We start from the raw sequence: 14,794 nt of genomic DNA on the forward strand, positions 1-14,794 counted from the left end.
AAAAAAAAAAAGAAAATGCAAAACTGTCAACCTCCAGAGAGCTGGCAGAAGGCTGTTCACAAAGGTGCTTGTTCATTGCACTGTGTCAGTTTAAGTTACAAACATTGCAATTTCCAGTTTATAAAATGACCAGTTATGTAAAATCTAATATATAAGCAGATTCCTTTTCATAGTGTTTCATAAAAATCAAAGGCAATTAGATCATTTCTATCCTCTCGAGAAATAGCATTCCCCCGGTGACATACAACTACTTCATCTGTTTTCCATTTTCCTGCCCAAATTTGCTTTCCAGCCGCACTTTTGCAGGGTGATTTTAAAAAGAGGCCTTCTTGACATCATGCAGCACGATGTCAAAACACAACACCATTACAAAACAAACTAATCAAAACTAATTTCTTAATGGTTGCAGTCTCTGAGTATAGCAGCAGTAATGCTGCTCTCAGCTTTGGCTTTGATTATAACCAGATCCGAGTTAATAACATCTCTGATTATGATGGAAACTTACAGCTCAGGACCAAACAGAATATTCAAGTCCCTTCTTGAACAGAAAAGCATGAACATGAATCGTCTTTTCAAGACCATAACCTCCACATTTTTGGAATGTGGACAGAGCAATATTTTTCAATCGAGAATTATGTTTTAAATACACATACACACACACAGGCTTTTCCCATACATGCCATGCCTCTGTAGCACAAAGGGTTTTATTACCAAACAACCACAGCTAGCAGATCCTTCACAGGAAATGAGCATTTGGACTTCACTTGCAGAAACAACCCCCTACCGCAAAGCCATGTTCCAATTTAAACAGCAAAAAACCATCACCTCCCGCATAAACCCGCAGAACTTTTGAAAAGGTAAAAAATATTACCCTCTGGCTAATTATTTAGAAGAATGCCAATGGAGTGTATGTTTGAACCCAGTTAGGTATGAACTAGAAAAATGAAGATGTCTACTCACAGTTTCAAAATTCATCTCACCAGAATTAAATACATGATTTCAGATTCCTATCATTGGTATGCTCTGATATTGAAAGAACTTTTTGCTTTGCACTGAGGAAGACTACCAGATGTGACTGAGATGCGTATTCCAGCTGTTATGCAGGAACACTGGAGGCCAGTTTGCATCATAGCTGGGATTAGAGAATATTATCTGGAGAATGGTGGTGAAAGATTGATTATTTAAGGGATAAAGGAATAAGAAAAGTGGGAGTAGTCAATGTAGAAGACTGTAGACAAAATTCCTTGCAATATTTGAAAACCAATAAACCAATATAATTCAGGATTACGTTCAAATGCATAAAGAAGTATTTTTACAGCAGCAGTAAAAAGGCAGACTCTCCTTTGTTATTGAGGAGTCATACAGCCACTACCACTGCAGCTTGCATAAGGTGCCTATCAGGGTCTGTAAGCTGCTGCCCTGCTTATTCACTTGCAATTAAAATGCTGATAAGAAAAAAGCGACGCATAATAGATTATTCACATGAACACTTCATTTAACATTTACCACTTCCAGACTCCAGGGCTCAGCACATACAATTATCTTCCATGTATTCTTTCTTAATTTTCAGGAACATAACACTCATAACCTTTATATAACGGTGCCACTGTGTAATTAATAGAGCTAAATGAAGCGCTGTCAGTAAATAATCAGTAGCCAGCCCTTGATGGATGAGCTGATTCTAATTCAGTGCATTTACTTTCAATTTTAATTAGTGGCATTGTATTCTACAAAGCAAACAGTTCCCTCACCCATGTGACGATCTAACATTGTATGAGAGGGCTGAGAACAACTTGCAAGGTGTCAAAATAAATTTGGAGTACAAAATAAGAAGTCACAGTGATTACACATTCTTATATAATGTAATCATTTAAAAAGAATCAAGTAATATTAAATTCCCAGAACAAAACCCACTGGTTTTACCAAGTACCATACATCTCAATAAACCCTGCTAAGACAAATATTACTTTCAAAGCAGTCTCTCCTCTTTTTTAAATTAAACTAACTGATATAAAATATTAAGTGTAGATTGGTGGATTTTTTTTTTTTTTGCTCAAAAAAATACAGGCATAAAAATGCTATGTATTTCTACACACAGGTACTGATGTAGCACCATACATAATCTTTTTGGTACAATAATCCTTTTCCCAGATGCATGCTCGTTGCAGCTGCTGACAACTGCTAAGCAAACTCTTCACTTTAGAATTGCTGGAATTTACAGTCACTTTAGATTACTGGAAATTTTTCAAATAGATAGAGGAAACTTTGAACTACTAAAGACCACATGCATTACAGAATGCTTTGAACCAGTTCTATGTTTTCTCCTAAATGTTAATTCACATCGGTATGTCTTATCTTTCTTCCAGCAGTTCTGTGTTAACACAGAGGCATATTCCTGTAAGGAAGCCGTATCTACTGAGAAGACTCCTGATAACTACAAAGCATCTGATCCAGGAGTATGTATGATTTACTGAATGTAGGTATTTTTGAGCAGAAGAGCAAAATAAAACAAAAAAGTCTTCATGTCTGTATTGATGCCATATAATTAAATAGTAGGGGTAAAGGTTGTTTTCAAGACAATATTATTTATATTTCATTTTTATCTTAGTTTAATATTACTTATTAAAAATGGTGACATTTGAAAAGAACAGACTGTAAGATTGCTCTTACAGAAAGTGCCATAAATCTCATATATTATAATATTTATCAAAGAGGTTCATGACATATTCTCAGCTTCTTTGCTGGTCAATTCACTAACCCCATTTTCTCAGTATGTAAGAGAGCATACACTTACAAACTCAAAGCCCACAGAAGCTGTTCACTACACAAAAACCTGATGAAAAAAAAAACCTTGCATTGAAACTTGATGAAAAAAAACCCCTTGCATCGAAGCCTTCCAACACGCATAGTCCAGACAGACAACAGATGAATAATATGAAGGGATGAAACTTGTTTGCAAAGAATGTCTCACAAGCAGTGTTATTTTTATCTTTTTCCTGACAATAAACATACACAGATACATAATGCCATAAAAATACTATTCAGTTTACCAACACAATCTTATGACAGAAACTACCAAAACTAGAAATCCATGATGTTCTTTCTTTCCTTTCCAAGATCCAAATGCCTTCTAGTGCCTGCTTGCAAACTGTTCTCCATGCAGTGTTGTAGAATCTTCTGTTACATACATTTCTGGCATTCTGATAAAAACTCTACTGACTCTAGAGTTGTGGTTTACAGAGAAGCTGGTGTTGCCAGGGTTCTCTTTTTTCAACAGCTCCTCAGCTAGTACAGACCCATACCTTTTGAAAGAAAGGCTACTCTTAATATCATGGTGCATCTTTTGGTCCAAACCAAGGAAGCAATCTCCTTGTTCCATCAGGTTGAGGAGCCTCAGAAGGCCTCCTGATTGAACTAACCTCTATAAGCAGCAACAGCCAAGAAGAGAGGAGAAAGGCCCACTGCTAGAGCACGTTCACCACAGTACTCCGGAGGTAACTGTCCAAAGGAACCACTGTAAAAGCTTGCATGTTGCCTGGCAGCAGTTCTTGCAGGTGTCTAACAGGCAAATTATAAGCACAGCTGCGTATCTCAATTCTGAATGGAAAATACCTATCTTAGAAAAAAATTTCAACAATCCATCAGAGATCTACTTGCCCTTCATGAAGGCAAGATGATGGATCAATGATTTCATCTGAGAATGAGTTGGTTTCTGGTATATACCAAAACACAATGAAGCCTACTTGCCCCTCGTTCCTCTGCTACCAGAAGTTGACCAGAAGTCAACACAAAGGCTTACGGATCCTAATTATGCTATTGTGGCTTGGGCAGTTCTAGTACCAGGAAGGACTACATGATATTACTTCCCTAGATGATGTTCAAATTTCACAGGAAAGCAAGAAACTAATTTTTCTCTCACACAACTCTTACCTCCTAGGTGACTTTCTTGATTTTGCAGCTTTAGCAATGCAGAGCATTTCCCCATTATATGGGCACACTTCTTTGGAAATCTTTTTGGTCTAGTTGCATAATATTTGAAAATATTTGAAGCTCAGGTATTTCCAAACAGCTGTTGTCAAGTGAGTAACTGCTGGATCAAAACCTGCCTGGAAACTGCCACCATCGTGTCCATATCCCAAACACTGGTGAGGTGGCTCCCTGCAACTTCACCCATGTCTTCATCAGGCACTACACCACTTCACAGGCCTTGACACAGTCAGGTGGATCATTAAAACACAACATGGTTTATTTGAATTACTCTGAGGCATTCTTCCATGCAAATGTATAGGAGGAACAGGAACTGCTTATTCTTGCATGCATTGAGACTATATATACATGGACTCTTGGAGTGATTAACATTATTCCATCAGTAATCAGAGTCCGTTAACTGAAAGTCTGACACAGATACAAATATATTTGTATACATGACACTAGAGTTATCGATTTTACATTTGTACTTTTCCATTTCTTTCCAAGTCTTTTGTGGACTTGGTTTGTGTCTCTTCAAATGAGAGGGAACTGAAAGAGTGCTGTGAGTGCTTTCCCCAGTATACTGATGTCCTCTGAACATAAGCACTTCTTGTACAAGTGAAAAGTGAAGAAAATTTTTTCTCACATATGAGTTCAGGTAGCAGTTGTGAACACCAGGGACTTCCTGATCACAGGGAAGAAACCTTTCCTTCTATTCTCTCCTCATTTAATATATAGCTCTGAACCTTTTTTATTCCAAATATTTCAAAATATCCAAAAATAGGAAGACAGAAAGGCTAACTAACCTGTGACTCTCACTCGTTCATCACTACATGGAATGCTTTCCCAAGTCACTTGCATTTGTATGTCCACAGAAATAACAAATGACATGATGTGTTTTCTGTGTGTAGAGAGGAGAGACGTGAAGATTAAGATTAAAAATCTTGGCTGATTTTAGATGTCCAATTTGAGGCTTCATGATTTGTTTTCTGACTATTCAGCATCCCATGTTTTAATATTCAGAATTCGTTTGCCTCTGGCTTCTGCTCTGTGTGCTCTGAACTCCTGCAACTCATGCCTCCAAGGGACCTAGGTAAGCACTCAGCAAGCTAGTGACCTCCTTTCTAAACTGGTTGAAATGACTTGCTTACCTGAACAAAACAGCTCTCTGGGAGAGGCAGGAATAGAATGCTAATCACAAGAGCAATACTAAGTGGCTTTGGCATGTTCTTTCTTGTGATCCTCTCTTGCTTTATCACTTTGCAAATGAGGTAATGTTGTTAGAGATGTTTCCTATCTGTATGTTCCTGATTCAACATCAGAGCAAATCTGTCTTGTCGAATGAATAAGAATTTCTGGGGAGGAAAAAAAGAAAAACAGAACAAACAAAAAACCCACTGACAAAAAAAACAAACAGCCATCCCTGTGATAATGTAGATAGCCCTTGCTGCCTTATACATGCAGCACAACATCTTTGAATTAAGGTTGCATTTCCTATCTTTTAGATACTTGGCTTTGCAATCATACTAATGCTCTTTGTGTAGAGAAGATAGGAAGACAGCAGTGTGACTGCACAACTTTCCAAGTTTCAAAGCAGAAAAAGAAATCTATACCATATCCAAATAATGTGACATTATATTGAAGCTCATGAGCCAGAGAAACAATGAAATCACAAATCTGACCCCTCAGACATCTGCCACTAAAAACTAATGAAGTAAGAGCAAATGGTAACAGCACAGGAGATGTGAGGTGTACAGATAGCACAGCTCCTGTGTCTTCTATCTAGCCCCAGACAGCCAATTCCATAGTATCTCAACGCAGGTCTAATTATCTTGACCGCTTAAGTCCTCCTTTTCTTTTGAAAACACAAGGTTTGACACACAGCCTTTGAGTGACCTCCAGTCATGCTGTCTCCCAAAACACTGGAAAGTTCCCCTTTTATCTTCATTCTGCTTCTTCCCTACATTCTTCTTTTGCTGAAGCCAGACCAGTCTCCTCTCACCACAATCCTCACTGAAGATCCTTCTCCTCCTTTATGCCTTCCTCTTGCACTAAAAAGAACCAGGCTGAACTCTCAATAGTTCAGCTTAACTTTTTCAACAGCCCACAGAATTTTGCTGAGTTTTCTTGTATCCGTTCTATAACCAGAAATGACAGCCAGTTTCTCTATATTTTGCCGTAACAATAATATCCACAGATATTAATGAAAGCACATTTCAGGTTTTCATTTCAAGTACCTAAGCCCAGCCTGGCCCAGAGCTACCCAAAGCAACACTTGCAGAGTCCTTCTGAGGCATTGTGCTCCACGTCACATTCAGTAACCCCACTGGAAACACAAGTAAGCATTGCAGGAGCAGAGAAATGTAAATTGTTTATTGAGCATAAAAATCTTTGAAGGTTTTAGCTCTTAGACTCTGTGAAGTCCCTACTGAAACATTTCATGGTCTTATTTTCTAAGCAATTCTTGCACATATTTTATCAAAGTGTCTTGCTCCAAAACATAAATATATTATAGCATTCAAAAGAAAAGACCTTCAGTTCTTTTTGTAATCTGCTTAAAGAAGGCATGATTTCCTAACTTTGCATATAGATTCATATATAGATTCGCCTGTACTGTAGTAAGAAAAAAAAAATCTGTGCAGTATGGAAAATGTCAATACCAACTACTAAGTACTAACATAAGTATCTGAAAAACATGGCTTTATAATGAGAGGTGTCAGGTAACCCTAACAACAGACCATCAGCCTCGCTTACAAAAATACACAGTTCATGCACAATTCATTTAATTTACAAGACAAATTTCAAAGAGGGGATGGAGACAGAAAAGCAATAGGCTGTTAAGTATACAGAAGTCAATGGAAGGTCTATTGAAAAGGTGTGAGAAACTGGGAGGATGAAGTCAGAGGGCAGGTGGAGATGAAGAGAGCACTCAGCGCACAGAAACAATAACAGTGCTGCTATATTTTATTCAATCACACTGACAATCTACAAGAGTAAACAACATCAAAGGGATTTTTGTTCCTTTAAAATAATAATAAGGAAATCAGCAGGCATGCTTCTGTGTACGTGGTTTCCCACCACAACTTCTGAATGAGCTGTGCAATTGCAACCCAGACTGTCAAAAAGGACAAGGGAATCCAAAACATTTTGGCTTGTTTCTATGTAACTAGCCAGCTGTATAGAGAAAAGAGATCTAGCAAAAGTTGAAACTTCGGTGATCAGACAGGAGAAAATCCACGCAAAACAAATCCATGAAAAAAAAACAAACAACTCCCTTCATTTCACTGCTCAAGGAACTTTTCCTTAAATAAATAATGCCATGTGCAGTTAAACTCCACACTGACATAAGTATGTAACAGACATTTATGTCTTTAACATCTTATTTTTCAGTCCACATGTTTAAAACGAGTTTCCTTCAGGGAAGACCATATCCTGCTATAGCCATGGATGTCACAGCCTTCACCATTACTTGTGAGAATCATGTCAAATCCTCTGGTTTAGAGAATATACCTTCATTCTGTAACAACCTTCCACAGAGACAATCATGCCAAAACTTACAACACAATACAAAGCAAGGCAGCTAACGAGCAAGAGCTGCAAATATTGTCTCTGCTGCTTCTAGGAGTTTGAACTGAAACCACTACTGTGTTTTGTAGACCAGCACAGGATTCAATTCATGTATTCAAGTGATATTTCACCCTTAGATCCCTTATCTCCAGGATCTCCTTACATCCTGTTTTATTTGCATTCCAGGGTCTGCACCAATCTCACATTAGAGGAGTTTGAAGTCACTGGCTCCAAACAATCAAGTCCTTTATACTTTGGCATATATCCTAAGAAACCATTTCTCTTCTCAGTAAGATCTTGCTAATTTCACTGGTCTATACAACATACATTGCTTTAGAAAAAGGAAAGCAATATTGAAAGTATCTTTTCTGAAAGACCCTTGACTTGTTCAATAACACCATTTATTTGATGTTACCACTTTAATTTTCACAGAAGATGAGATGTATCTTGTTTCCTTGACCTTCCTTCTGAGATGCAGTAGTGATAGAATATGGCATATTTGTATACTAGATCGCAATACAGTGATTTACTTGAATAATTTACATGTGGAGAATTTGAATTGAGGAAAGTTATCATGAAATTTAATTCTTAATCGTGCTTCTTAATGTCTGTACATTAGACAGAGAGCTTTCAGTAAGAGGAAATAGAAAATGAAAAATCAATCTTCTCTTGTTTATAGCAAATGCAAGTTAAGTTGAGCATCCTACAGCCAACAGAGTTACATGCTAACTTTCATAAACCTTATAAATTTCATAACAGTATGTCCACAGAAGTTTAGCAGGATTTATGCAACTTCAGCAACCTATCTGCTGCTTACGTGTACTGCACTAGTATGTAGCATTGCTCTAAACACACTTCTGTTGTGTTAATACTTCTGCTTGATTCATATGGAAAATGTTCTGCATATTCCAAGTACCTCAAGGTTAGATAACAGAATTAAACTGGGGGATTTGCTCACAACAGATTCATTCAATAATTAAAAAATAACAACAAACACTAAATGAACAAAAAAACCCAACATTTTAAAAAGTATATGTTTAAGAGCCTAAGTTTACGCTCCACAAACCTGAAGTTCTAGTATTACAGTGCACAGATTCTGGAATTAGGGAAAGAAGGTTTTGTTTGGGTGTGAATTTATAAGAATGAGTACATCAAAGAAAAACCTAAAAAGTGTAACTCTTGTCTTCAATACAAACATAAATAAGCTTGTGTTCATTCGCATAAGGGAAAGTAAAAGTGTAATTAGCATAGAACATGAAAAAATGAATGGGTTTTATTAGTCTTGGTAATAAGATATTGTAAGTCTAACCTCCACTGTGATCAAGCCAAGTGTATAAGTTAATCAAGGCCTTCACTGAAGTATTTCTGTTAACACTTTCATCTTACCATTGGGAATTATTTATAAAAACCTTTTCCACTGCTAGCATGACAAGGTGATCATTAACACAGCACAGACCATGCAAAGGAATGAAATTAAAAACATGCAAAAGTGGCATGACGCTGGTACTGTAAGCAACTACCATAAATCTTTCTGCTCCTCTAAATGATTTCAATAGTCTTGCTTGAAATCAAACAATCAAAAGCCTTTTACAAAAAGTCTAATTCTTGAAATTTCAATTTCTAGTTTTCCCAAGGAAGTCTTACTTGACTTTCTCATGCATGAGAAATCAATTTGTTCAGCAAGCCAGTTCCAAGTTCCTCTTTTAAGAGCTCACTTGGAACTGATTACAGAAGAAAACGACTTTTACACATCTTAGATTTTGAACTAAGGACCTGCTGTGTCCCTTCACCCCCAACCTTCCTTCACCCCCACTCCACCACTAATTAAAGCAACCAAATCAGTGGGAAGTCTACAGCTCAGGGAATTGGTGATACCACAAAAACAACTTTCATGCTCTGGTGCTGTTTGGCCCTGGCACAGGTAGGTTCTATCTTGGTCATTAAAAATGCCGAGTGCTGACTTCTGTGAACAGAAGCTAGTGGTTTAGGTTAGTCTGCAAAGGCATTTGTGGTCCTCACATCGCTCCCACGCACACATACACACAAACTGCGTCCAAAAATTTGCTTGCAGAAATGTATAATCTCCTCCTTGGTGAAATCCTACTCAGTGGAAAATGACATTACAAATAAAAAAGTATCATACATGCATGCCCTGGAATGGGGGCTTTGCAGCAGATGTGTTTTGCACAGGGCTATGCACAGGCTATCAGCTTCATTCTTTCAGAGGAGTTATCTTACAGTCAAGTTCGATGCAAAGGGCAGAACTACAGATAGCACTGTTGTTATCTCTGTTGCAGAAAGACAGAGACCTTCACTCTCCACAGCTGCAAATGAAGTTTTCTGTGAGTAGTGTATTTACAAAGAAATAATGGACTACTTCCTATAGCATTAGGTGTACGTTTCTCAGCATGTATTCTTCTACATATAGTACAGATGAATATTTAAATTGAAGTACTATATATTTAGTCTAAGTATGAAGAGTTTACATACTACATTTCTACAGTACAAGTTCATTGAAAACTTGTAGAATTTTGCAAGCTCTCCAGCCCGTAATATTTTTTCAGTTGCAATCCCAGGTCAACCTTTACAAAGCATACTGCTATGATAGATACATCTAGCCAATCCCCTCACTGATCTTTTACATCAGAACTTCCAGAATGCAGTTCTCAAATGCACTGTGAGGGCGGTGTTTAAGACACCAAAAATACCACAGATGCTGGGCTGTGTCTATTTGTATTGCTTTCCTTCACGTGACATCCTCTGTCTTAAGCAGTCTAAGGAGGACAAAGACAGTTGCAGGTTATGGATAACTCAGATCTTTTTGTTCTAGCACCCTATTTGCTCCAGCTTTTACCCGTGCCAGCTAATGAATGAATGAAAAGTTACACACTTCCATATTCCATTTTATTCAAGTAATACATTCTAATCTTGGTAGGAATACTGTAGCAAAATGTTATACAGATTATAGGCTAAATCCTATCAGCAATCTATTTATCATGGAACCTCTGTTCTGTCTCTAAATAAATCTGTTAAGCTCATATTTCAAAATTCTAGATAAGAAGATGCTAAACATTTTTATTAATTCTTAGCGTGCCCAGAATTAGCAGTATAGAATGCCAGTTACAGGAAACAAGAAACAAACCCCCAGACCACAATGCTTTGTGACTTAGCTGTAAGAACTAGTCAGCACTAAGGGCAGATGATAACAATTTGTTTTTACTTAGCATTTCTTACAAAGGCAGACAACACAATGAACTCCAGGTCCATGAGCCCAAAGGTAACTTCCAAAGAATCTTCCAAATAAAATAATTAAGCCAATTTTCTAGCCTTTTCTGCCTATTTTTTCTCTGCATCCAGGGAAAATAGCTACACATTATTCAAGAGTCACCATTAAGACAGGAAAAAATCATATTACAAATGAAATCTGAAAGACTTCAATTACTTCCAAATCATATCTTCCAGTAATTTTCTTAAAAAATAGGAGACATTTTTAGGGTATAAAACTAGAATGTCAGATAAAAAAGAAATGTTAAAGATTCTGAATTTACCTTTGAGTATAACATTATCATACAACTAGGCCACAGGTCAAATCTGCTTCTGGAACAGGACTAAATTTATTCTAGCAATGAGACCAGATGAATTCATTTACACTTGTAAACCTCAATCCTTTCATCTTGCAACTGACCTGTAATTGTACCCTTCTTAGAACTATTACAGTAGATGTAAAAAACACCAAATTATAGCTTCTAGCCACAGTAAATATTTCATAATCTCTACCACGTGTCATTTTGCTTTCTGGAGCAAGCTTCTTGGATGTAAGGTCATCTAGTCATCAGGTAGTCACCAACTACCACAGATATTTACCATCTAATAGTTTGCTGTGATTAAATTGAATCTTATATATGCACGAAGAAGTATTTACCTTTAAAAGCACAGAAGAGGAAAAACAGATGTGGTCAGAGGTATTGTCCTCAAGTAGAAGCCTGAATGTTCAATGTTTTAAGAAGCATGTCCTTCTCTGTGAACCCTACTCTACTTACAATCCTACAATTACAGACATTATCTGTGATGTTACCTTGCACAGCCTGTGGTACTTTTCAGTAACGTCCAGTGCACTTCCCAGTGTAGAACGTTCTTGTAATTCCCAACAGCACCCCCTCCATCTCCCTTGTTAGAACTCCTTTCAGCATATTCCAGGAATACACTCACAGCTGTTTGACCTTTCCTCCTGTCCTCAGCATGCTTTATCTAACATAACCGAAGAGCTTTCACCACCTTATACTGTCTGTGAATACACAGTCCTGCACTGTATTTGATTGTAACAGTGCAAACTGCTGCCAGTATTTGACACTTTACCACTGAGGTGGCAAGAAGTATTTCTTTTAACATAGACTATTACACAGACACCACACACAACCTTAATAAAATAGGTATCACTTGTGCAGTTTCATCTTGTTCTGCAACACGAACAACTCTGCTTCACTACAAGCTTTTTTTCTGCTGTTGACTGTTTCTGAACTTCATCGCATCATCTTCTGCTTCTGCTGAGATGGGTCTTGTCTACTCTCAAAGGCCATCTGGCTGAACGCCTTCTCCTGTTGAAATTCTAACATTCAGCTCAAACAATTCCTCTTCTATGGCAGGTCTAGTTCTTTTCGGATAGTTGTGCATCTGGATACCAGAATGCAGTTATCAAGAATACCGACAAAGCAAAATAAACACTGGAGCTGATCCCAGAAAAAAAATTTACGTTAGCCTTTCTTCCACTTGCCCCCAGCACAAGAAATACCAGTGCGTTCTGGCTAATACCGGGACCAGTTTTCCATCAGTAGCCCTGACAATGCTGAGGACTTTTGCACACTTCCCAAGAGCCCTGTGACACATCACAAGATCTGACTAGGAGAACTTTCTGGTCATCAGACTCCAAATTTACAAAAGACTCTCCAGGCAGCTTAAAATTCATGGATGTTATTAAGTACTATGTGAACGCTGTTTTTTCCTACCCAGGGCAATTGTGAGGACTTGAAATTGATCCAACTGTTGGAAGCTCTTAACTTTCTGCACGATAGTGGTTGACATCATGTACTTAAAATGAAAACGTTTCATCTTCTGCATGCATGTGCCCCTCCACAGCACTAAAAGGCTCATTTTCAGGTTAGCAACTGGAAGAGCACTAGATAGCTTCAGCACAGCCCTCTCTACAGACAAGTTCTGATTTCATGGTTTTCATAACTCCTTCGATCTCTAAAGTAACAGGAAAAAAAATGCACAACCCTTACTTAAATCAAGAAATGGAAACATATCACCTATGATCCTGCCACAGATTCCAGACCTCAAAGCAGTGTATGCATGCAGTTCCCTAGTTTATGTTCAGGTAATTACCATCTATTTCTTTAAGGCAGGCAGCTGCCAGAACTGGTTTTAAGAGATGTAATTAAGTGAATTGTTTGGAGCCTTAGCTTACAAAGAGGTCTATTAGCCTAACCTGAACATCGGGGCAAGCCACCAGTGCATGAGAAAAGTTGAACCCTACACATTAATCTTTGTCCAGGATCAGAGTAACCCAACTTGTTTTTTATTCACCACACTCCTCCCATTTGCCTCCCTAGAAGGGAGGCACAATGCCAACACAGAAATATAGCAAAGTGGTGGATCTCTCCCCAGGTTTGGCAAGAGGACAGATACATCAGTCAGTCTTTCTCCTTTATTAGAAGACATCAGAAGAAATGGACTTTTGATATGACCAAGGTTTCCAGGTGCTTTAAGGAATAAAACACAGCTTCAAATACCAACAAGGAATTGAGGCAGCAATGAAAGTACAGTGTATTTCTTTACATTTTCCTGTGCAGTACGTGGGATGCTCTTATCATGCAGCTGAATACCACCAATGACAATGGTATTTATAGCATCTGAGTTTTGCACAGCATTTACTCCTAGCTGTTTCATCAGCAACTAGAGAATGGATTTAATTTGTTCCCTTGTCCTGGAAGACTTCATGGATCAGTCATAAAGGACATCTGGGGTACAAGTTTTGAGATCATGTCAGTCACCCATGATTTGCTGATATTACCTGTGGTGCTGACGATGAATGCCAGGCCATTGGATGGTTTTAACATCACACAGCCGACATTATCTCTTATCTTTCAAAGGATTTACAAGATCTTCTCAGGGCACATATGTATGAGAACTTCTGCACAGCTTTAGATTTACTGAAGAAGATTTTTAAAGAATAGGTTAAAGGAACATAAATCTGACCAAAATCTCTTCTCTTTCAAATGTAAATACAGTCTGATATTTTCTTAACTTCTCCTTTTCTACCTCTGCTAAAGGCTTATTTACGCATCCCACCTTCAATAAACACATAAACATGAGACTTTTAGCACACATCATCATGATAGATACACTTACTTTCTACAGTCAAGAAGTTTTTATTTGAATTTACTTTCTGAATTCATGATGTGTAGGGAAAAAAAAAAAAATAGAAGCACAAGGAACAAACAGATTTGCTTTTCTTCATGCCACGGAGACAGCATGATTGACAGAGATGTCCTATTCAGCCAAATGCTAAATAATAGAAAAGAATTCAAAGTTACCTTGTAAATGTTTCATTATTTAATCTAATGAAATTACTTTTTTCCTCTCCTCCCAGGAGCACAGTTTAACTTCCCCCTTAACTTACATTTACACTCTCCAGTCAATAGGCAGAACAAAAGTTACTGAAAGGGGAGTCTCCTCCATACCGTTAGTCTGAGAGGTAAGAGGCCAGTAGACCACAGGTCACATTATGACTTCCACAGGAATCTCAACCAAATCTGCTGTGCAGACCAGTAGTGCCCCTTTTCCAACAGCATATCTGTCATTTTCACTCATCACCTTTCTGAAGGTTAAAAGTCAAATGGAAAGGAACAACCAGGAAGAAGAGTTTTGCACTGACTTTTATGCAGAAACACCTGAGACAAGAGCATGAGTATCTTGTACAGTTTTGTTCTGAAGTGTGAGAGATGGGAAGAGAAGGATCAGGATCAATATCCCTGCATTTTTGGCCAGTGAGTTAATCAGCAACATATTCTATGTCATCGGTAGACCAATCCTATTCTCAGAATTAGCCCAAAAAGTGGCTTCCAGAGAGCAGCCTTGCTCATCTCTAAGCCATGCTGCTGTGACACTATGCTGCTGTGTCACTATGCCGTTGTGCTTGTTATGCAGCAAGAGGTTCCCAAAGGCCTCAATCGTATTTGAGAAGATTATTAGGCTTCTA

The 14,794-nt window shown here is 37.9% G+C and overlaps 1 protein-coding gene across 2 annotated transcripts in view; it reads right to left on the reverse strand.

Annotated features, from left to right (window-relative positions):
* The window catches only part of THADA (THADA armadillo repeat containing), a 210,189-nt gene that overhangs the window by 6,456 nt on the left and 188,939 nt on the right, over positions 1-14,794 (reverse strand). Inside the window, exon 38 of one of the 2 annotated variants that reach the window (XR_004158825.1) lies at positions 5,121-5,324. The exons of the other annotated variant lie outside the window; for it this stretch is intronic. The gene's annotated coding sequence lies outside the window, so the exon portion shown is untranslated. The remainder of the gene's footprint in view (positions 1-5,120; positions 5,325-14,794) is intronic. 2 annotated transcript variants of the gene reach the window in all.

This window comes from Meleagris gallopavo, chromosome 2 (assembly GCF_000146605.3).
Source record: "Meleagris gallopavo isolate NT-WF06-2002-E0010 breed Aviagen turkey brand Nicholas breeding stock chromosome 2, Turkey_5.1, whole genome shotgun sequence".
Lineage (NCBI taxonomy): Eukaryota > Metazoa > Chordata > Aves > Galliformes > Phasianidae > Meleagris > Meleagris gallopavo.